The sequence below is a fragment of the Lycium barbarum genome, chromosome 4 (assembly GCF_019175385.1).
Source record: "Lycium barbarum isolate Lr01 chromosome 4, ASM1917538v2, whole genome shotgun sequence".
Lineage (NCBI taxonomy): Eukaryota > Viridiplantae > Streptophyta > Magnoliopsida > Solanales > Solanaceae > Lycium > Lycium barbarum.
Window position 1 is genome coordinate 97,129,219 of NC_083340.1, and position 22,303 is coordinate 97,151,521.

Here is a 22,303-nt window from a genome sequence, read left to right on the forward strand (position 1 = left end):
AACGGCTCAAACCATCGCTTGAAAGCCCAGGGTATTATACTGACAAAATTTATACGCTTTGATTCGTTTAACCTCTAACCTTCAAAAAGAAAGACACTTACTTGTCGCTTGTTAAACATAGCATAGATACTTGTAACCTCAAAAATAATCTTGTCCTTGAACTTATGTCGATTAACTTACGACAAATTCAATGTACAGAAGTACGGGATGTAACATCCTTCCCCTCTTTAGAAACATTCGTCCTCGAATGTTAACTCTTAGAGATTTGCGATTTATTTATTTTTTGCCAATGTCTCCTCTGGTTTTCTTGCTTGTTGATCGCTTATAGCTTTACGAGTGGTTGTGTCGTTATGAAATTAGCTCTGTCTCCCTCACCTCTGATTTTAGACCGTCCGTATTATGTGAAATAAATATTTTTTTTCTTGCTATCGTCTATAGCCAACGATTATTTATTCAGACTCGCCTTCACATATTTTATTTGTCGCGCAACTCTGGTCCCTTTAACTCCCAATTTCTCATACATGAACTCCTGGACATTACCCTTAGACTTCAGTCTTCATGTTGCATGTCACGACCCATTTCGGAGTCGCGCGGGCACCTACCTTTCCCACCTCGTTAGGCGAACCCTCTCATTGATTAAACATCAATTAAGTAAAGGCGATTCATTTAAATCAATACATACTTATAAATTCAGCGAAAACTTCATAAAATATTCAATAAACTCAAGAATCAATAAAATTACAATGATGTAACAAATACAGACTCAATCCAACTTCCCATGACCTAGTCTAGACTAATACAAAAGCGTCTAATGATTTCAGAATTACCACTACATTCTAAGACTCAACCTCCATCCCGAAATGAAATGGGAGGAGGCCTTCCAGATAGGCACCGCGTATTTCCACATATGCTTCGATCAATTACCTGAAACAATCTACACCCCAAAAAGGGTGTAGCAAGTGCAACATCAGTACAACCACACGTACTGAGTAAGTATTATAGGCCGACAATGGTTAGTAACAAATATCAGTAAAAGAATTCACAGATAAACATGATAACAACTCAATCAAGTCATATGGCTATCTACCACACACTGTATATCAATACCCTTAAGCATTAATTTCACTCTAATAATTCACCAGTCAAACTCACAACGATATCAGAACTCACATATCATTAAATCGATCGTCTCAGTCTAGTAGTCAATTCATCATTAAGACACCCGTTATCCTACAACACATAGAGACCAAACATATAACTAATCTTACGGACGGTCTATAGGATACCTCAACAAGTTCAATCAATAAATTCAAATCCAGGTACACGTCATTGCCTAAGTAAAGCATTTAATCCCAAATGTGTCAAGTCTGAATAAATCAATCTTTATCCAATCATCACGAGTAAACACCAAATCATCTCAAACAAGACATAATGCAATGCAATAAAAGATGTATCAATGCAATGCAATATGTATGGATGCAATGCCATGCTATGCAAATGAGGTGTACACATGTACTCCGGACGAAAATATCGACATCTCGGTAGCACAACCCAGTGTAACTCACGAAGTCTTAGTGCCACCCGTCCCGGATCTTTGCCAAACAGACAGACCGGACCCTGGCTAATTGCTCACAGGGGGAGTCTCACCGGCACCACTCTGGGGGACCCGCGGAGTCCATGAACTAACGAACGATTTCGGGATAACATCAGAATCGGCCATGCAATAACGATGCCTGAATATAACCATCGGACATCGGCCTCCTCACAATCACTCAAAAGAGTATCAAAATATCAGTTTCACTCAACCAACGATACCGGATCATCACCGGATATCGATCATGCATCATGAATATGAAGAAATGTATGCAATGCACATATCAACGATTCCGAAATTGAACCTCGGACATCAGCCTCCTCATAATCACTCAAGTAAAATAGTTTATCAAGTATCAATTTCATATAAATAACGATTCCGGAATGGATTTTCGAACATCGACCTTTTCACAATCACTCAAGTAAAACAGTTTATCAAATATCAGTTTCGCTCAATCAACGATACCAGATCATCACAGGGTATTGGCCATGCATGATGAATATGAGAGAATGCATGCAATGCATATATCAATCACCAACAGTCGAGTTTCAATATCACAAATACCACAACGGGTATGCCAATAACGTATCACATCACAACACCAACAGTGGAGTTCAATATCACAAATACCACAACGGGTATGCCAACAACGTATCACATCACAATACCAACAGTGGGTATGCCAACATATATCCAAGTACAAATACCAACAACGGGTATGTCAATCCTATCCTAATCAAGACAACAAGTAGAATTTGATATCTACCAACTACACATGACACCAAACCAACACAATTGAACAATTCTCACCCTACACTTGAAATCCCTCATCACAACACATTTTGGACTCAATCACAATCATTGGTACATTTTATCCTCCCATTCATCCACTAGATTCACTATTAATAGCATAACACAATAATTATATATAACGGGAATTTCTCATCATTAGACATACAATAGGTTTCACCCGCTACTTCCAAGTCACATATATCCTCCGATATTAACAAAAACCACATCAGACAACCTAAGGAATCTACAAACCACATGCCCGAACACACAAATCACACAACAATACCATCCTAAGATTCCATCCCAAATATCCAATTCATATACACGCATTCTGTGTTCCTTCTAATACACGAATATATGAAACTAACCGGAATCTACTGAAAGGGAAGCCATAACCTACCTGGTAGCCGAACAGGTGCTATGAACCCACGCGTTACCTTGTCTTTCGAAGCATCTCCAAATAACCAAACTCTATCACATGTGAATTCTATGTAACAAACCATGACTAATGATACCCATATTGGCTACTTTCTATTCGGGTCAAATTCCAACCCTTAATTTAGGAAAAACAGGTCTCAAGGGCAAAACAGAAATTTTATGACCAAAATACCAAATTCAATACCAAAAGGGAAAAACCCATTACTTAAATCATAGGAATACTTAATTAATTCTTGAAATCATCATTGTTAAGAAAACCCCCAAATTTAGGTCTAAGAGCCCTACCTTAGATTCAAGAATTTCAACTCTAGAATGGAAGATTATTGGTTAACCAGCCTAGATATATCATTGTCTAGCCTAAATAGCAATATTAAAATCATTTATTCAAAATCTAGGAAGCCAATACGTTTTTAGAACTCTTTCATGAAAATCCCCAACTTTGGGTTGAAGAACCCTAGGTTTTGCATAGAGATTTTGGGAAGAGGAAGGGTTTTACAAAGCCAAAATGATGGATCAATTAATGGAAACTATTAAGCATAAGATTTATACCTTACCCATAGGAACAATCTTGAGAAATAACCAAGAATCCATTCATCCCCAAGCTTCCAAGAGAGAAGGTATCCTAAATGAGGTCCAAATCCGACATAGTAATTGTTTTTCCTCGATTGTCATGCTAAGATGACCTCGAAATGCTTATTGTATGGCACCATTGGATTCCTCATGAAATTTCCTTGAATTTTGGCTTTTGAATCGCCTCATTTGGACTTAAATGAGGGAGATATGAGGGTTTTTATATTGGACCCGTCATCAGATTTTAGCGGAACCGCCGCAAAGGAAACCACTACCGCTACAGCAGTCCCAAGGATGACCCAGTGGTAAATGGCCCGCTGAAGCGGTCACCAGACACCAGATGCCCCGGTTTTTCAATTTTTCGCCTCGAAACTCTGAAAGCTCATCCGGAACCCGATTTTGACAAACCAAATATGTAGATATATAGGTAAAAATGCGCTACGAACTCATTCGCGCACTCGAAATTCCCAACGGAGATAACATTGAGTAATTCAACTCCCGAGCACCCAAAAACCAACTTTCTAACCCGATTTTTGATAATCATCCGAGGTCCGATTTCAACAAACGAAATAATGCATCCACATGTAAAAACACGCTACGAACGCATCCGTGACCTCGGATTTCCTAACAGAGATACCATTGACTAAGTCAACTCCCAAACCTCAATAACCATTCCCAAACCAAGTCCCAAAATGCACCTGAGTGTATTGGGAGCCGAACTAGTCCCACCAATGCGTCATAAATAAGTCTATGAATCTCTCGAAATCGATAGATCTCCGAATGAAATTCGTTCACCCAAAAGTCAACTCCTGGTCAAACTGTTTTCTTTTAAAGCCAAATTTTTCTAGAAAACATTCCAAAGCCCAAAACGATGCTTAGGAAGTCATGTCAACTATCTTCTTGGGTCAAAATAGTTCTGACGAGACTTAGGAACTGGTCAACGAGGGAAAAACCGGAAGAATCACGGTAACGACAAAACTGGTCGTTACATTGCAATACCTGTCTATCATATTCCGTTGCAAATTACTCTAGGGTGTAGAAGTATTGTCATCTTTCTACTCTCATCCTTTTCTTATAGTCGATTTGAAGCTTATCCTTGGTTGCGACTTTATTGTTTCCAACTTGATAATTCCTCTATGTTAGACTTTTCTTGCACTTCTGTTATAAATCATTTTTCATGATTGTCACCTTGATTAACCCTTGCGGTAGTAATTTCATAGTGGCATAACAAATTCAACACGAATACACCATGGTCCATTTCTAACTTCAAGTGTCATCGTACTCGGGTTCCTTTTCATCTTCTTATGGTTGTTCCAATATCCCCCTTTTAACCTTCATGGTTTTCCTTAGATTATATCTTCCGTCTCTATCTTTATTAATTAATTCATGTTCTCGTTATGGTGTCTGACCATACCCGTTATCTACTCACCTTCGCTACTCATCAATGGTGCTAGTACATTTTTGTGATCTTCCCTTTTTGTTTGTTTATAAATTCCTCCTTATCCCAATCCTCCCATCTTTTCCTCATTAATGAGGCGCGTTGTTAACCTAATACCTTAAGGAGTACAGAAATTCGGTTATAAAGGACATAGGATGAATATACGAGGGATATGTATAAATATAAACAATTTATGGAGTCGAAAGGGAAGATAAGAAAAGGATGAAGGGAGGAAGAAAAAGAGATATTTTATAAGTATTTGTGACCAAGACAAGGATTGACAAGATATTGAAATAATTATGACGCCTAACTATGGTATAACCACCTAGTAAAGAAAGACTACAGAACAATATGAGTTGGGCAAATGAAAGAGCACGTCGTGGAAAATAAATGCGATAGTACATTGACTTATGATGGTATTAAAAGAAGAAACCAGATTGGTTGGCTAAAAGATAAGGTTAGTATAGGAGAGGGAACAGACAAAAATCTGCAACCGTAAAAAGGTAAATGGAGGAAATGAGCATTTAAGGACTTTGAATATCTGTGCAGCTGATAAACTTAAACAACAAAGAGGGGATACCAGACTATAGGGAAGATTTATCAGGTAAGAATCAAGTGAAGGCCAAGAGTCCAAGAAGAATTTCAAAGGAAGTAGTGAAGGGATGATGCGCCTGATTGGAACAAAGTTAGCGGCAGTAAAACGGCGTAGGACAAGCAAAATAATAGTTCTACTAGATATCTATGATTGAAAAACTGCATATAGAGAAAAGAGTGAAACGATTTAAGTTCACCGTATAGTAAAGAACCTAGTTCACATTTCGGCAAATTTCCAAACTTATCCCTAATTTATCAGTCGGGCTAAGGATTAGCAACTTCATGGATAAATTGAGAGGAGAGGATCACTGAAGATGAGATTCGAGATATTCCTGATGTAAGCACAAGAATGACTGGTAGCCCAGACCGAGCATAAGAAGCCTTATTAAAAGAGAGAGAAACAAGTAAAGTGTATGGGTGAAAGGAAATTTCGGTGTTATATTAGCTGGAAGATAAAATACAGCAAGAATCGATTCGGTTACTACAGGAAAGCACGGGATACTATATTACAAGTTTTTCTGAGGTCATTCCTAAGAGGGAAAGAATAAGTTAAACTCCAAGAAGATGAAGGCACGGAATATCACCGAAGCGTAAGAAGGATACAAAAACGTCAAAGGGGTAAGAATTTCTGACATACTAAAAGGGGATAAAAAGGAAGATGGGATCAAAAGTGGATTAGGGTATATAGTAACTGGGTAAGCGAGCATATAAGGGTGTAAATGACAAAGGTCAAAGAGACAATGAGGATGGTAAAGTATGAAGAACTAGAAGACATACAGATGATAAGGAAAAGGGATGACCATGAGTACGAGCATAAATTTTAGCCACAATAGAAAGAGAATAGTATCCAAGAATCAATTGGGCAAGAGATTCAGCAAATTCGAGAGTACACCCATTGGTAGTAAAATAATAGTAATCGAGCAATACTAAAGGAATTGTGAAACCATGAATATAGAGTCTACATGTACGTAAGAACGATGAGCTAGTAATTGCGCGAGGAAAAACTATATATGTTAAGAAGAAGTCATGTTATTGCTCAAATAAAGAAACCAAGGAATCCTAGAAAGATTAATCGTCAGAAATTGAGGCGCACGCCGGTGTAAAAAATTATCGAATACTACTATAGTAGACTGGGAATGCTAAAGATTCAGTGTAAGGAAAACCCAAAAAGGTTAAGGAAAATATTAACTAGTTGAGCAGAATCAATCAGTGCCGGCACAACTGAACGGTATACAAACAAGAGATATGGTAACATTTCAGCAGAAGAGCTCCAAATACAATTGTCAATCAACTAGGAAACAGAAAGTAAAGCTCAGAGGGGTGAGACAGAATTGTCTGGCCGACGGGTCAGTGAGACATTTTATTTAGCCTTGCCACTTGGTCAGTGAGACATATGATATCATTGTATTGCAATCATTTGAGACAGATCTGAGGGATATTTTGAGAATTCTTTGGCCTCCAGATTGTATTGTTTTTAGTTCAGTTTTAGTTAGTATTTGCCTTACATACTCGGTACATTGTTCCGTACTGACGTCCCTTTTGCCGGGGGCACTGCGTTTATGCCCGCAGGTTCAAGTAGTCAGATAGGCGATCCAGCTCAGTAGGTCTTCAACTCAGCTGCAGACAGTGCACTCCACTTGACTCGGAGCTGCAGTCCCTTTTTGGTATGCTATTTTGACATGTATATATAGGTATGACGAGGTCTTTTCCTATCCTTTCTACAGCTCGTGTTCCATAGAGGTCAGTAGACAGTTGTATGTAGTTGGGATGTTATGTAGCCTTGTCGGCTCTTATTTGTGTTGTATAGCGTATGTAGCAGCCTAGTCGGCTTGCACTGTTATCCTCAACACACATGTATATATATGCGGGTTGTGAGTTCTTGATACAGATTCTATTGTGTTAATCTTACAGAAGTTACTATAGTGCAGTTATAAGCTATGTATGGGCCACTCTATTGCTCAATGAGATTCAGGTACGAGCTTAGGAGTGGTTGGTCAATAGAGGTCGGGCACTCGTCACGACTCATCGGTTTGGGTCGTGACAAAAAGTCTAACTCAAGTAGACCGTAACCTACCTCAAACGTAGAGCAAGAACAACGCAAGTCACTCCGCTACAGCTTTTCCCTTCCTTAAAGCCTCAGAACGCTCAAAGTCTAGAAATAGAAGGCTCAATGAGTCACAAATACTCTAATCACAAATACCAATTCAAGAATACCCTTCCCTTTACCCCATTCCAATGGGTGAATGATTTCTAGGTGTAAGACAACCTAACAATGGCCTTAGTAACCACTAACCATTAAATTATAACAATTTTACATCAGCATTCCAACTACAAGCAGTTTCCATGGTCAAAATACCATTTTTATAAAACTCTAGGTCTCAATTTACTTAGTTTATGGCTCTAAGGGTGCAATTCATGATTAAGACGAGTTAACCCAAGCCATTAGATGATACACAAGTGATAATAATCATAACCCATCAAGTTTAGAGGGTTAATTAATTTCTAGGTTTTCTATTACAATTTCACCATTGAAGACCCATAAAAGTGATGATAATCATGAAGATGATACAGAATGATTGAAAGGACAGATGAGACTTACCTCTCAAGAGTTTTCTTCCCCTGGCTTGGAATTTTACCCTAGGTGCTTGAGGGAAACTGTGTTGGAGTTTTTCGAATAAAAATGTGAGACTAAGTCTTTAAAACACGACATTTTGCCATCCGTCGACCGCTGCGGCGGTCAAACCACCGCTGCAGCGGTCTCGCTATAGCGGACCAACGAAAACTCTATCACCGCTATGGCAGCCAATGTTCCGCAATAGCGATACCGCCATAGCGGCACATGGCCCGCCACAGCGGACACAAGGATCATGGCTGACCGCTGGCGGCGAGGGGCTCACCGCTATAGCGATGCCGCCGTAGCGGTACAAGTCCCGCCGCAGCTGTCCTTTTTGGGCAGTGAGCTTGATTTTTGCCCAGTTTTTTCCTCTATCACCCAACATTTAATCCGAGGCCTCACACACACAAACCAAAAATGCACATATCCATTAAAATATCGTACGAACCCACCCATGGCCTCGGAATCCCCAACGGAGTTCTAATTTTCCACGTCAGCCCCCGACAGACTCAATGCAATAAAACAACAACCACAAAAAAGTCAAGTTTTTAGTTCTTAGACTTATAAAATCGAGTTTCTATTAGCTCGTACTACCCTTGGGAAGGTTCTATTTGGTGGGGTGATCCTACATTTTCCATAACGACCGGGAGGATCGTTACAGTAATGTTCCCTTTTTAAGAAAAAAAAAAGTATGTTCTAATACATACAAGTTTGTCAATTCCACATATAAGGTATAAATGATGATCTAACCAGAGACTATGCATCTATATCAATTATTTCAGTTCTTTCTTGCAAAGGAGGAGGACATATTCATTATATGTCAAAAGTCAGCCTAATTGTTAAAGATGATTTTCCCCTTAAAATCGCTTAGCTTGCACAGGGAATATGGAAAGAGAAAACAGCTCAGGGATTCATAATCAAATATATTCTTAATTCCAAAAGCAAATCATTTCTTCCTTTAAGATTAGCAATTCTTTTTTAACCAGTTAGCTCATTCAATGGATAAATTTGATAACCATACGCTGACAAGCTATGAAAGCACAGAATTCCAGATTTGGCTTTACACATTCTCCCCTAATGAGTAAAAATAAATCATAGCAAACAAACATCATTAAAAAAAAATCCAGGTGAACTAAACATTGGATATTCAATCATACTAACTCTCTCCAGAACTAGAGATGAAAGAAACAACAAGAAGAAATGCAGAGATCTGAATTCATTGGCTTATTTCAAACAAAATGTCAACCACACCAGAACGGTATCTAAAGCAGCAACTTTCCACGACAAATGAACGAGAAATAGAGCCTTTTTAAATATGCTATCACAATAGATGGGGCTTCACATGTCATACAGATAATTAATGAACCATGAAGAACAATTAAAAAGTATGAGGACTAATCTTTTACTTAAACTCCAAGCACGTTCAATCATGCCTAACTCATATAGATATTTCAAAAATGAAATCCAATCACCCAACTCAAATAAAATTTAAACTAATAGTAGTCTACAGAAAATTGGGCATAATAAGGAATAAAACTAATGAGCTCAAGCATACTTCATACTAGGAGAACTAAAAACCAAACTAATATAAAGCTGGAACAAGCAAAAAAAAATAGTAGAACGCTGAAAAATATGAAGATTACCTTTTTTCAGCGGCAGAAAAGAGGACGACGAAAGTTGAGTCGATCACCTTTCACCAATGACGACGAATTGACTCAAACTCGAAAACTCTTTAACTTGTTCCGATACATCGAGAACTCGGCTTAGATGAGGTAAAACTCTTGTTTTAAGCAGTAATCAAAGTTTTAGAACTTTCGGGTGTTTAAAAAAAAACTCTTCCTATGAAGTGAGAAAAAAAAAACTCTTCCTGTGAAGTGAGAAATGAGTCCTATTTATAGAGGGCCAATTCTAGGGTTTTTAGCAATTTCTAGCGATCTGGGACTGCCGGGCATTTGAAAATTTTGAAATTCAAATTTGTAGAGTGAAATGAAAATCCTATTGAATCCCCCCAATCTCCCGAAAGTTGTACTAAAGCAATGAAAAAGGAAGAGAGAGGATATTGTTATCGTTTCCTTGTGAAGAAGGAGACAAATGTGCATTAAATGTTTACCCGAAAAGGAGAGGCAGAGCTTCTGCCATGGAAGAGCTCCTTTGGAAGCCTTACTCGAAGACGAAAGGCAACAATTGGTTTTTGGGTGTGAAGAACGTTAGGTCTCTTGTTGGCACATTTTTGTGTAATTCCAATGAAGTGAAAGAGGGATATTTTTGAGATAAAAATGGCTCGCGGGTCGAGTCGCCTGGTTATTGGACTAGGCCGAAGATTTCTGGGCTTAAAAAAGAGAGAAAAATATTGGGTTTAATTCATAACCTTTTGTTTCAATTGTAGCCAAAACTTTAGCGAAATAGCCAAATTAAACTCATGCCTTTCCAGTTAAAACCATTCCGTAAAACCAGTTTGAAATAAAATTGAGATGAAATTATTATCCAATTAATAAATTAAACTTCTTGACTTCAACAAAGTAAAAATACTTGTTTTTCTAATAATGGACAAATTATAGTAATTACTTTTGATAAAAAACAACGTACTTGATTAAAATACTTATTTTTTTATGCAACTTCATATTCAAATCGATAAAATTGACATAACTTATACTTAAACTTATACGTAATATCACCAAAATTACGTCGCCAATGAAATGGCAAAATATCACCAAAAGCTATTTTAGAAAGTATTTTTAATTTTCTGACCAATTCTTTTACTCTATTTGGAATTCAAGAAGCTTGGCTAGTTAATTTGAATTTTTGGTGGGCAAAAATTGGATGTCAACAGCTGGCCCTTCGTTGTACAGCGATGGCGAAGCCATCCTTGGGCAACGAAATTTGACAAAATCCGATTTTTGACCCACCAACTCTTCTCATTTCTTAAGTGAAAAAGCTCATGTGATTTTTTGAAAATTATGGCCAGACCCTGGCGTTGGGTTTCCTAAACATCTCAGGATATATGAGAATTCAGGCCACTTGTAGTTCGACTTGATTTTTTTGAAAACTTTCAAAATTTGCCCCTGTGTGCTGAATTTATAAGACTTGGATTTTGGGACATGATTGGGGGGAGTTTGGATTACGACCGAGCTCTGACAGTGAGTTCTCCTACATACCCCTACCCTCGGGGATCAGGCCATATGTAGTTCGACTCGATCGGTAGAAAAGGGCGTTCCTTATGCGGAAGTAGCCTTTGGTTTGAGATAGATGACTTCAGACCTTTTGATTACGATAAAGAGGCTTGCAATTTCTAAGCTATGAATGTGGCATGCTTCACACTCGTAATTAAGTCCTTGCACGGACATAATTTTGTATACCTTAAGTATGTCGTCACCTAGATTTGAAAGAAAATCAGTAGTGCCTCAGTGTAGGTTCAGAGATTACACTGAATGCGAAACTCAAAGATAGCGACCTTTGCCTTTTTGGGGATTGGTTTTGACACGAAAGAAACACCTACATCCCTTCAAAAGGGGTGTAGTTTGATGGTAGGAAAGGTGATCCTTAACTCTCGCCCGAAGAGTCTGCTCCTCTCTTCTGCAATGTGCCCCGGTTCGCTGCTAAGAAAAAGTTCCACGTTTGCTCCGCATGCATCTGGTTCTGCTCTGGCCAGCCTGCTCTTCTCCTTGGCAGCTGCTAACTTGTTTCCATTTGCGGGGTAACACTGTGATTGACTTTGAAAACGAATATTGCGGCCACCTGATCGGATGTACATCGTTCTGACATTTAAAGCGAATACTGCAGTCTCATGATAGATTTTACATCGCTTTGTCTTTTTTTGGGCGAATATTGCGGTCTCATGACCGGTTTTACATCGCTTTATCTTTTTTGGGCGACTACTGCGGTCTCATGACCGATTTTACATCGCTTTGACTTTTTGAGCGAATATTGCGGTCTCTTGACCGATTTTACATCGCTTTGTCATCTTGCTATATCCGGTAGTTTGTATGCATGGCCCTCCTGGCATGTTTGTATGAATGGCCCTCTTGGCCTGTTTGTATGAATGACCCTCTTGACATGTTTGTATGAATGGCCCTCTTGGCAGTTTGTATGAATGGCTCTCTTGGCAGCAGGAAAGTAAACGTGCCATGGCCCTCTTGGTAGTAGGAAAGTAAATGTGCAATGGCCCTCTTGACCGTTTGTATGAATGGCCCTCTTGGCAGCAGAAAAGTAAACGTGCAATGGCCCTATTGGCAGCAGGAAAGTAAACGTGCAATGGCCATTTCAGCAGCAGGAAAATAAACGTGCAATAGCCTTCTTGGCAGTTTGTATGAATGACCCTCTTAGCAGTAGGAAAGTAAACGTGCAATGGCCCTTTTAGCAATAGGAAACATGGTAGAGATAACAGATATGACTCTTGTGGCCGGATGATCTTTCTTTCGTCATTTATGTTGGTTGTGACCCTCTTGGTCAGGTATGCCGCGTTGTTTTACTATGACCCCATTGGCCGATGATTTTGCCATTATGGCCTTTTGTTCTTTGTGGGCCCTTATGGCCAGGTGTTTGCCCTCATGGCGTTTCGATCCTTTGATAGCCCTTGTGGCTAGATATTTGCCCTTATGGCATTGTCGCACATTTTTTAACCCTCGTGGCTAGATATTCGCCCTAATGGCGTTTTAATCTTTCAAAGCCCTCGTGGCTAGATATTTTCCCTTATGGCGTTTCGATCCTTTTATACCCCTTTTGGCTGGATATTCGCCCTTATGGCGTTGTCGCACATTTTGTAGCCCTCGTGGCTAGATATTCGCCCTAATGGCGTTTTAATCTTTCAAAGCCCTCGTGGCTAGATATTTGCCCTTACAGCGTTTCGATCCTTTTATAGCCCTTTTGGCTGGATATTCGCCCTTATGGTGTTTTCGCTCATTTTGTAGCCCTCGTGGCTAGATATTTGCCCTTATGGCGTTTTAATCTTTCGTAGCCCTAATGGCTAGATATTTGCCCTTACAGCGTTTCGATTCCTTTATAGCCCTTTTGGCTGGACATTCGCCCTTATGGCGTTTTCGCTCATTTTGTAGCCCTCGTGGCTAGATATTTGCCCTTATGGTGTTTTAATCTTTCGTAGCCCTAATGGCAAGATATTTGCCCTTACAGCGTTTCGATTCCTTTATAGCCCTTTTGGCTGGACATTCGCCCTTATGGTGTTTTCGCTCATTTTGTATCCCTTGTGGATAGATATTCTCCCTTATGGCGTTTTGATCATTTTATAGCCCTCGTGGCTAGATATTTGCCCTTGCGGCATTTTGATCTTTTTGTAGCCCTCGTGGCTAGATATTATCACCCTTACGACATTTTGAAACTACTGCAAAAATCTAAAATAAACTTATCAGTAGAGAAATGCAACGTAGTAGTTGCGAAGTCTTAAAGGTGGATAAGCCAATTTAAAAAATCAACAAAACAGTTTAAATGATTGTTCCATTTTCATTTGGGTAGCATCTCACTTTGATGACTAGCGTCCCATTTTTTCGTTAGGGTTTCACCTTGGTGATTAGAATTCTATTTCATCGATTAGCGTCTCACCTTAGTGGCTAGCATACCGTTTTGCCGGGTAGCATTTCACGTTGGTGATTAGTGTCCCGTAAGAATCCCACTTGCAGGGAAACAAGGAATAAAGTCCCATTTTTGGGTAAAACATAAATTGAGATACCCAAAACTTTGTGTTCGACATGGTTTGTGATTCCTCAGCGCCTCATGATAATTACCTTGATGCCTCTTTGTATTTTGAATCGTATCAAAGTTCATTCTGATATTCGTACGACTTGTACTAACAGAAAATTTTAGTAGATACGTTGTCGCTTTGCCAGCGACCGTAGTAAAAACAAACTTAAGAAAGACCTTATAGAAAGGTTAATGGCATATGCAAAACCGTCGAGCATCCTTTACTCGTTGTAGATGTAGGCCATGCTTTCCGTTGTTTTGGCGACCTTTGACCATACTCTGTAGATCTTTGCTTTTAGTGGAGAGTTTGGTATTCCTCTTCAACAAATTTCTCCCATTTAAGGTCAAAGAAAGGTCGTCGATGACTTGATGTTCACTTCTTTTGTCTTGATAATCTCGATGTACAATTCGGCATATCAAGCATCCCTTCAGCTTGATCGATAGCCTTGATGCTTGTCGATGTTACCTGCAAATATTCTTGTGTAGAAGTTAGTAAGGAATGAAATCTAAAGTTGGGTATAAAGTCGTTCGATGCGACAATCTCCGTCTTTGGTCAGTGCTTTTGTTAACTTCGTGTTTTGAGAAGTGGATTTGACATTGGAGGCTAAAATGGCCGATTTCGGGACATCACATAAGGTGTGTCCCTACTCTATTTGGAGATCTCTAAAGGGAGGATATATTTCCCGGTAAAGGTTGTTTGGAACTTAGACATTGATGTTTGATTGGGTATCTTGAAGTTTGAGTAGAGATCGCCTGAACTGCTTTAACAAGTTGCCCTATTTTTGAGTTGTATCGACGACGTCCTGTGTCGAACCTTAAATTGGATTTCTTGAGACCCTCTCAAAAATTCCGCCTCTGTTAAGACTGTGTAGGCGACCTCTCGTGTCGAGTCTTGTGAAGGAATTTTTGAGATCCTTCTCAAAAATTCTGCCCCAGTTGAGGGTTTTGAATCGGCTGAATCTTGCGTTGAATTTCTGTAAGAAATTTTGAGACCCTCTCAAAAATTCTGCCCCAGTTTGGGGTCTTAAATCGGCTGACTCTTGGGCCGGACTTGTGACGGATTTTTTGAGATCTTCTCAAAAATTCTTCCCCTATTGGGCATGTGTGGCAATAATCTCTTTGTGCCAATTCTGAATTTTCCTTGAAGTCTTATCTCGGACGCTTCATAGGGGTTTCTTAGGTTTTTTATTGGTATGACCGAGCTCAAAGAGCGCCTACATATCCCGTAATGATGGGAATCGGTCGAACGTAGTTCGAGGTATAGGGTAATGGTGTACTACAGATAAGTGATGTCCGTCCTTCGAGCATAGGAAAAAGAGGCTTACAACCTCTTAATTATAAATGTGGCTGGTGACACATCCATAAGTAAGACTTTACATGGACATAGTTTCCTCATTGCTTTGAGAACGCTGTCATTTTGATCTCTGAAAAAAGGGGACTTGTTGGGGAGTTCGGTATTCCTCTTTAGCATACTGTCTCAGTTTGTTGGTGAAGAAAAAGTCGTTGAAGACTTGACGTTGATTTCTGAAAAATTCATAATATAAATCGTTGAAGCATTCAAAGGCAGTGACAAAGTATTTCTTAGAATTGAGAGTAGAGTTAAATATGTCGTCGTTAGGCTTGTGCCGTCGAATAGGCTTTCTTTTGATATTTTGCTCGTCGTTGGAGGCTTGAAGTCCACTCCGACCACTTTGTGATGATCATGATTGGCCAGCGATGCCGTTGATCTTTGACACTTAGTCTTGTTGTGCTATTCTTTAGCACGTTTGAGCGGTATCTTCGTGCTTGATTGATATATCAAGCGCTTGCTTGTTGACGTGCGACTCCTTATAGTCTTGATTCCTGATATCAACTTATACATCACCTGTAATATTCCAAGAACAAGTGTCAGTAGACAGAATGAAGTGAGAGGAATAAAATTGAATATGGAGTTAGAGATAAAGCCAATTGGCTTATCAAAATGAGGCTGTGGTGGGCCTGAATAGCGCCTTTGATCAAGATCTGTGATCTTGACGCCGGTTTGGGGCTCGTTGCCTTGTATCCTTTTTGTTCCTGTGCTCACAGAAAGATTTCTTTAGTAGAAAAATGATTGACTCGTGTTGATCCCACTAAATGTGTCATGACAGACGGGTGGTAACTGGAATATAAACCCTGGGACAAGTGTTGTGTGAGTCGAGGGCTGAATGGCCAATTTAGGGACGTCACTTAAAGTGCGTTCCTTTTTTCTTGGATTTTCGTAAAAGCAAGGAGCTGTTTGCTTGATTGGGTCATTTTGATGTTTGAACACGGATAGAAAACTCTTTTTTTAAGCGTAGCGCCTAGGTGGGCTAAAAAAGACTGTGACTTGAGTTTCGTAAAAGAAACCTTTGGTGGTCCCCACGAGTCAATCATAAAGAAAGAAAAATCAAAAAGTAACAGCATTAGTCCACTGGTCATAATAAAGCAAGTAACATTTGTTTTGCCTGAAACATAATAGTCCAGAATTCGGCCAAAACGGAAGACTTTAAAAGACGACCTAAGTAGCTAACTGAATGGACAGGATTTTGGTCATTGACTGACTTTAACAAAATGGACACGTTAAGGTTCGAGCATTTGTACTCGAGCATGGATCTGTTTTTGGAAATCTTTTTTGGAGTAACAAAATTACGGGCTGTGATTCACTCTAAGTTGATTGAGTTCACTAACATAAATTTATGACGGGCGCAACTTTCGCAATTTATCGGATGGAAAAAATGAATTTTAGGAATGACTTGGTTAATGATAATTGGCGATGACCGGGTGGTTTTTTCTAGAAAACATGACATGTAGAACTTTCAAAGCGTAAGGGTGTAACTTTGACGACCATTGGACACAATAAAGTGATTTATAAGTATGACCTGGTCAACGATAATTGGGCGATGACCGAACGGTTTTTTCTGGAGAGCTTGGAATATTTGGATTTTTACACAAAGTTTCAGGGACTTGGGGTGCGACTCTGGCAACCATTGGGATGTAGTAAGGTGATTTTTTGGGAACGACATGGTCAACGATAATTGGCGATGACTGGGTGGTATTTTCTTGGAATATTTGGTACATTTAGAGTTTTATGTAAGGTTTCGGGAGTTTGGGTGATTTTAGGTGGACTTTGAAATAGTTTGACTTTGAGGTTTTGTGTGCTTAATGACATTCTAAGACTTGGAACTGAATAATGGACTGTTCATGTCCAAGGAAAAATAGATGTATTTAAGCACATGAATCAAATAGGCATAAAATGCACATTGCATAGCACATAGCAGATAAACAATATATATCGCGCCCTAATCATGCGTGTGACCTTTTTAAGCCAAAGTTAAGCCTATTCGGTGTAGATGTCGTTAAGACGTCCCGTTTGTCCCCGAAAACAACGTTCGACTTGCATGTGGGACAGGTGTACAAAATTTCAGTCTCATGCAGGGGCACAAATCCTAAACTAAGCTACCACGGGGTCCTCCATCGTCTTTCGAACTTTCCAAGCTCCTCTTGGATGAAGTCTAAAAAGTAAAGGAAAAATTCCCGACCCCAAGAACAAATGGTTCTTATAACAGCATGTACATCCTTCAATTTTTTCACATAGTTGGATGCGGTGTCTTTGGGTCATAGACCGTACTTGACATAGGGTAGTCTTTCTCTCGGGTTTGGATACGTCTAAAATATTCAAACCACCCGGTCTACTTCATATTTGGATTTGTTTTAGCTCTACCCTAGGCTTATGCAAGAGTGGGTGTTTTGAACTGACCTTGGACCCGAGCGGACTACTCGGGGTGAACCGTTGTCGGCCGTTAGGTGACCGTATACCAACTTAACGTTCAATGTGTTCCAAAGAAGGGGTGTTCGGGTTTTTTAGTGAAGGCTAGACCGCGAGCCCGCGTGTCCCCTTTGAAACCATGCTTTTTGCCAGGAGTGGCGGAATTTATGATATGAATGCATGACAGTTTATATTTTGCAAGAAAGTAAACAAATAAGCAAATAATCACAATTATATTACATTATATTGAAACCCTTACGGTTAAAACCTAGAAAAATCCCCAGCAGAGTCGCCATCTGTTACGGTTCACTTTTACGGGGGTTAAGGCATAAAAGCTACTACGAGGTTGTTGGAGCTCTAATTGGATTTTATATATTTTTTAGAGTCGCCACCTAATTTATTGGTAAACTAGGAAAACCGAGTTTAAAAGGTTTTATCAAATAAAGAAAAATCCTTTTTAAACCAGAGTTCGAGGTAAGGGTTCTGGTGATCCCCTGGGGAAGGTTTTAAGCACCCTAGTATTAAGGATCCGTAGAATACGGTTGACCTTTGAGCTTCAATGTGTGATTAATGTGATTATTTGCTAAAATGTTTCTTTTCTACAAAAACTTGTCATGCTAATCATAAATTCCGACTTTTGGGGCAAAAACATCCTTTAAAGGGGAAAGTTAGTTTTCTTTTTGAAAAATGTTATAAGAGGTTCAACTCATTTCATTCCCGGACCAAAACACACTTAAGATTTCTCTCAAGTAGAGTTTCTACTCATTTGGTCCCAATGTCATGATTTATTCCTTATAAGTTTATTTATTATATATAAGAAAATAAATGGAGTATATCTCCTCTATAGGAATACTACAGATTTTGACACGTATAAGTTAAGAAAAGAGTTTGCTTGTTACTTATTGATCCATTGAAGCTCATTATTCAACCATATACTACTCCAAAGCCATCTTAATCCTCAAAAACTATAGTTCAAGTATATTTCTCTGTTTTATTTACCTTAAGGTTTGGGTTTCGAGCCCCAAAGGTTTGAATATTACCTTAAGTCCAATAAGTTCCAAAAAAAAAAAGTCCTTTTTCATACTCTTCGAATCATGCAATATACTTTAAAGATAATAAATTTTTGTATAAGAAAACACTTTTTAATTTATTTACTTTTAATAAATAAATGCAATTCAACTAGCTTTCGGGTCAAAATCGAAACATTGTTTATGTAAATCCTAGGTTCTAACTTATAAGGGTTTCAATATCTACACAAATGTATTTTTACATGTTCATACAAAAACCAAAGTAAACATATAATAAAAGGAAGGGAAAGAAAGCTTAGCTTTTCGGCCTTGGGCCCAAATCCTTTAGCAAGCCTATGCTCTTCTAGTTTTTTCGTCTGAAGCTCTAACATCCAATTCTTCACTTCGTCTTAAAGCTTCGCTAAACATGGTTCGCTTTATTTATACCTCGCACAAATAGAAAGAAAAGTAGTTAGTCAAAATGATACGCCACCCCGTAGGGTGACGTTTATGAAAACAAATAATATCCCTCGGACTCGTATCACACTTTGAGGGCTTTGATTACGAAGGCTCAGACTCATGTTTCCGAATCTGGCAAAGGAATCTGAAACATGTCTTGGCTGCAGACTACTGACCATTCTAGTTGCCTCGCCAAACGCATGTTCGTTCCTACCTCGTGATACTACTATGAGGTCATCAATGCCTAAACCGAGAGATAACCTTTCCGGACAAAGTATGGCCTCAAAAGTAATTTTTTCATTGGCCCAATGTAGTAGCATGTTCAATCAGTAAAATGTCCAATTAGACAGTAGTTATTCTCTACACTTCGCCGTAAATCCAACAGCAATTTAGCTTAAAAAATGCAGCAGCAATTGTTCCAAGAAAACACAGCAGCAAGTGGCCCCAAACGCAGTGTTTGTTTGCCCAAAAATGCAGCAGCGATTGGCTCAAAATACACCAGCAATTCAGCTTAAAATATAGCAGCAATTTAACTCAAACTACAGAAATATTTCAGCTTTTTAAATACTCCCGAAACAGCAACTGTTTTACCCCAGGAAGGGGCACCAAAGGCAGCATCAATCTCACTAGAAAACATCATCAAAGCATATCTAAACATGCAGTAAACTGCCTAAAAATGTAGCAACATTTTAAGCCATTTCTCATGGCAACAGCGAGGTTAGAAATAAACAACTCAAACAAATCAACCTACTCAAAAGTAGTAGTGATTTAACCATATGCAACCACGGACAAAGCAGCCAAGTAGCTTAAAGAACATCATCTCGGACGAAGTGGCAATTGTCCAGTAAAATGTTCTCATCAAATAAAATAGCAGCTCAAGGGTAGTTTCTCAGGACATAGCATCTGTTGATGCCTTAGCACAACAAAATAATTCTCTAAGGATGCAGCAAGCTTAAGCCTCAAGTGCAGCAGGAAATCATCTCGAGTTTCAGCAACATCTCGAGGGCCTTTGGGATTTGAAAATTCCCTAAGTCATGCAAAGAAACAGAGGGGTGAAGAATGAATATCCCGAAACAAAAGGAATTTAACAAGATAAATTAAGTGAGATACCTCAACTATCATATTTAGTCAAGTCTTGAAAATGGTTTAAGATAATAACAAATTCAAGTTTGGTAGTCATTCCGCAACAGTTTCTAACAAAGCAGTGGCAAATGAAATAGAGTTCTTTGGAAATCTACTTAGTTTTAATGCAGTCTTCGACAAAGAACAAGGACAACAAACACTCAAAATAGCTTAATGGGAAGGAGGCTAAGGCAATCCCACAATATGCCTTGTCTTTCAGCCGGCAAAGCAATAGGAAATAAATCTCAAGAGAAATTGCACAAGGGATGGCCTTCAATCATGCTAAATTCACATAGCATTTGGAAGGTTGTCCCTACCATGAACCTAACAGTTAACTTAAGCGACACAATGCTTAACTGGTCATGAATTTGTAACCAAACATTTAAAAGATTTGCTAATGACTCAAGCTAACAGTAATGTTCCCTTTTTAAGAAGAAAAAAAAAAGTATGTTCTAATACATACAAGTTTGTCAATTCCACATATAAGGTATAAATGATGATCTAACCAGAGACTATGCATCTATTTCAATTATTTCAGTTCTTTCTTGCAAAGGAGGAGGACATGTTCATTATATGTCAATAGTCAGCCTAATTATTAAAGATAATTTCCCCCATGAAATCTCTTACCTTGCACAGGGAATATTGAAAGAGAAAACAGCTCAGGGATTCATACTTAAACAGATTCCTGATTCCAAAAGCAAACCATTTCTTCCTTTAAGATTATCAATTATTTTTTAATCAGTTAGATCATTCAATGGATAAATTTGATAACCATATGTTGACAAGCTATGGAAGCATAGAATTCCAGATTTGGCTTTACACATTCTCCCCTAATGAGTAAAAAGAAATCATAGCAAACAAACATCATAAAAAAAAAAAAACCAGGTGAACTAAACATTGGATATTCATTCATACTAACTCTCTCCATAACTAGAGATGAAAGAAACAACAAGAAGAAACACAAATACCTAAATTCATTAGCTTATTTCAACCAGAATGTCAACCACACCAGAACGGTATCTAAAGTAGCAACTTTCCACGACAAATGAATGAGAAATAGCCTTTTTAAACATGCTATCACAACAGATGGGGCATCACATGTCATACAGATAAATAATGAACCATGAAGAACAATTAAAAAGTATGAGGACTGATCTTTTACTTAAACTCCAAGCACGTTCAATCATGCAACTCATACAGATATTTAGAAAATGAAATCCAATCACCTAACTCAAATAAAATTTAAACTAATACTAGTCTATAGAAAATTGGGCATAATAAGGAATAAAACTAATGATCTCAAGCATAATTCATACCAGGAGAACTAAAAACCAAACTAATATAAAGCTGGAACAAGCAAAAAAAAAATAGTAGAACGCTGAAAAATATGAAGATTACATTTTTCAGTGGCAGCGACGAGGATGACGAAAGTTGAGTCGATCACCTTTCACCAATGATGATGAATTGACTCGAACTCGAAAACTTTTTAACTTGTTCCGATACTTCGAGAACTCGGCTTAGATGAGGAAAACTCTTGTTTTAAGCAGTAACCAAAGTTTCAGAACTTTGGGTTGTTAAAAAAAACTCTCCCTGTGAAGTGAGAAATGAGTCCTATTTATAAAGGGCCAATTCTAGGGTTTTTAGCAATTTCCAGCGATATGGGACTGCCTGGCATTTGAAAATTTTGAAATTCAAATTGGTAGAGTGAAATGAAAATCCTATTGAATCCCCCCAATCTACCGAAAGTTGTACTAAAGCAATGAAAAAGGAAGAGAGAGGAGATTGTTACCATTTCCTTGTGAAGAAGGAGACAAATGTGCATTAAATGTTTACCCGAAAAGGAGAGGCAGAGCTTCTGCCATGGAAGAGCTCCTTTGGAAGCCTTACTCGAAGAGGAAAGGCAACAGTAGGTTTTTGGGAGTGAAGAACATTAGGGCTCTTGTTGGTACATTTTTGTGTAATTCCAATGAAGTGAAAGAGGGATATTTTTGGGATAAAAATGGCTCGCGAGTCGGGTCGCCCGGTTATTGGACTGGGCCGAAGATTTTTGGGCTTAAAAAAGAGTGAACAATATTGTGTTTAATTCATAACCTTTGTTTCAATTGTAGCCAAAACCTTAGCAAATAGCCAAATTAAACCCATGCCTTTTCAGTTAAAACCATTCTGTAAAACCAGTTTGAAATAAAATTGAGATGAAATTATTATCTAATTAATAAATTAA

The 22,303-nt window shown here is 38.6% G+C and overlaps 1 long non-coding RNA gene across 1 annotated transcript; it reads right to left on the reverse strand.

The window, feature by feature from the left end:
- Positions 1–665: 665 nt before the first annotated feature.
- Positions 666–22,034, reverse strand: LOC132636152 (uncharacterized). The gene is made up of 3 exons (XR_009581059.1): positions 21,481–22,034; positions 9,684–19,987; positions 666–934 (listed from the first exon to the last, which is right to left on the reverse strand). It is a non-coding gene; the product is annotated as an uncharacterized LOC132636152 (long non-coding RNA).
- Between the last annotated feature and the right edge of the window lie 269 nt (positions 22,035–22,303).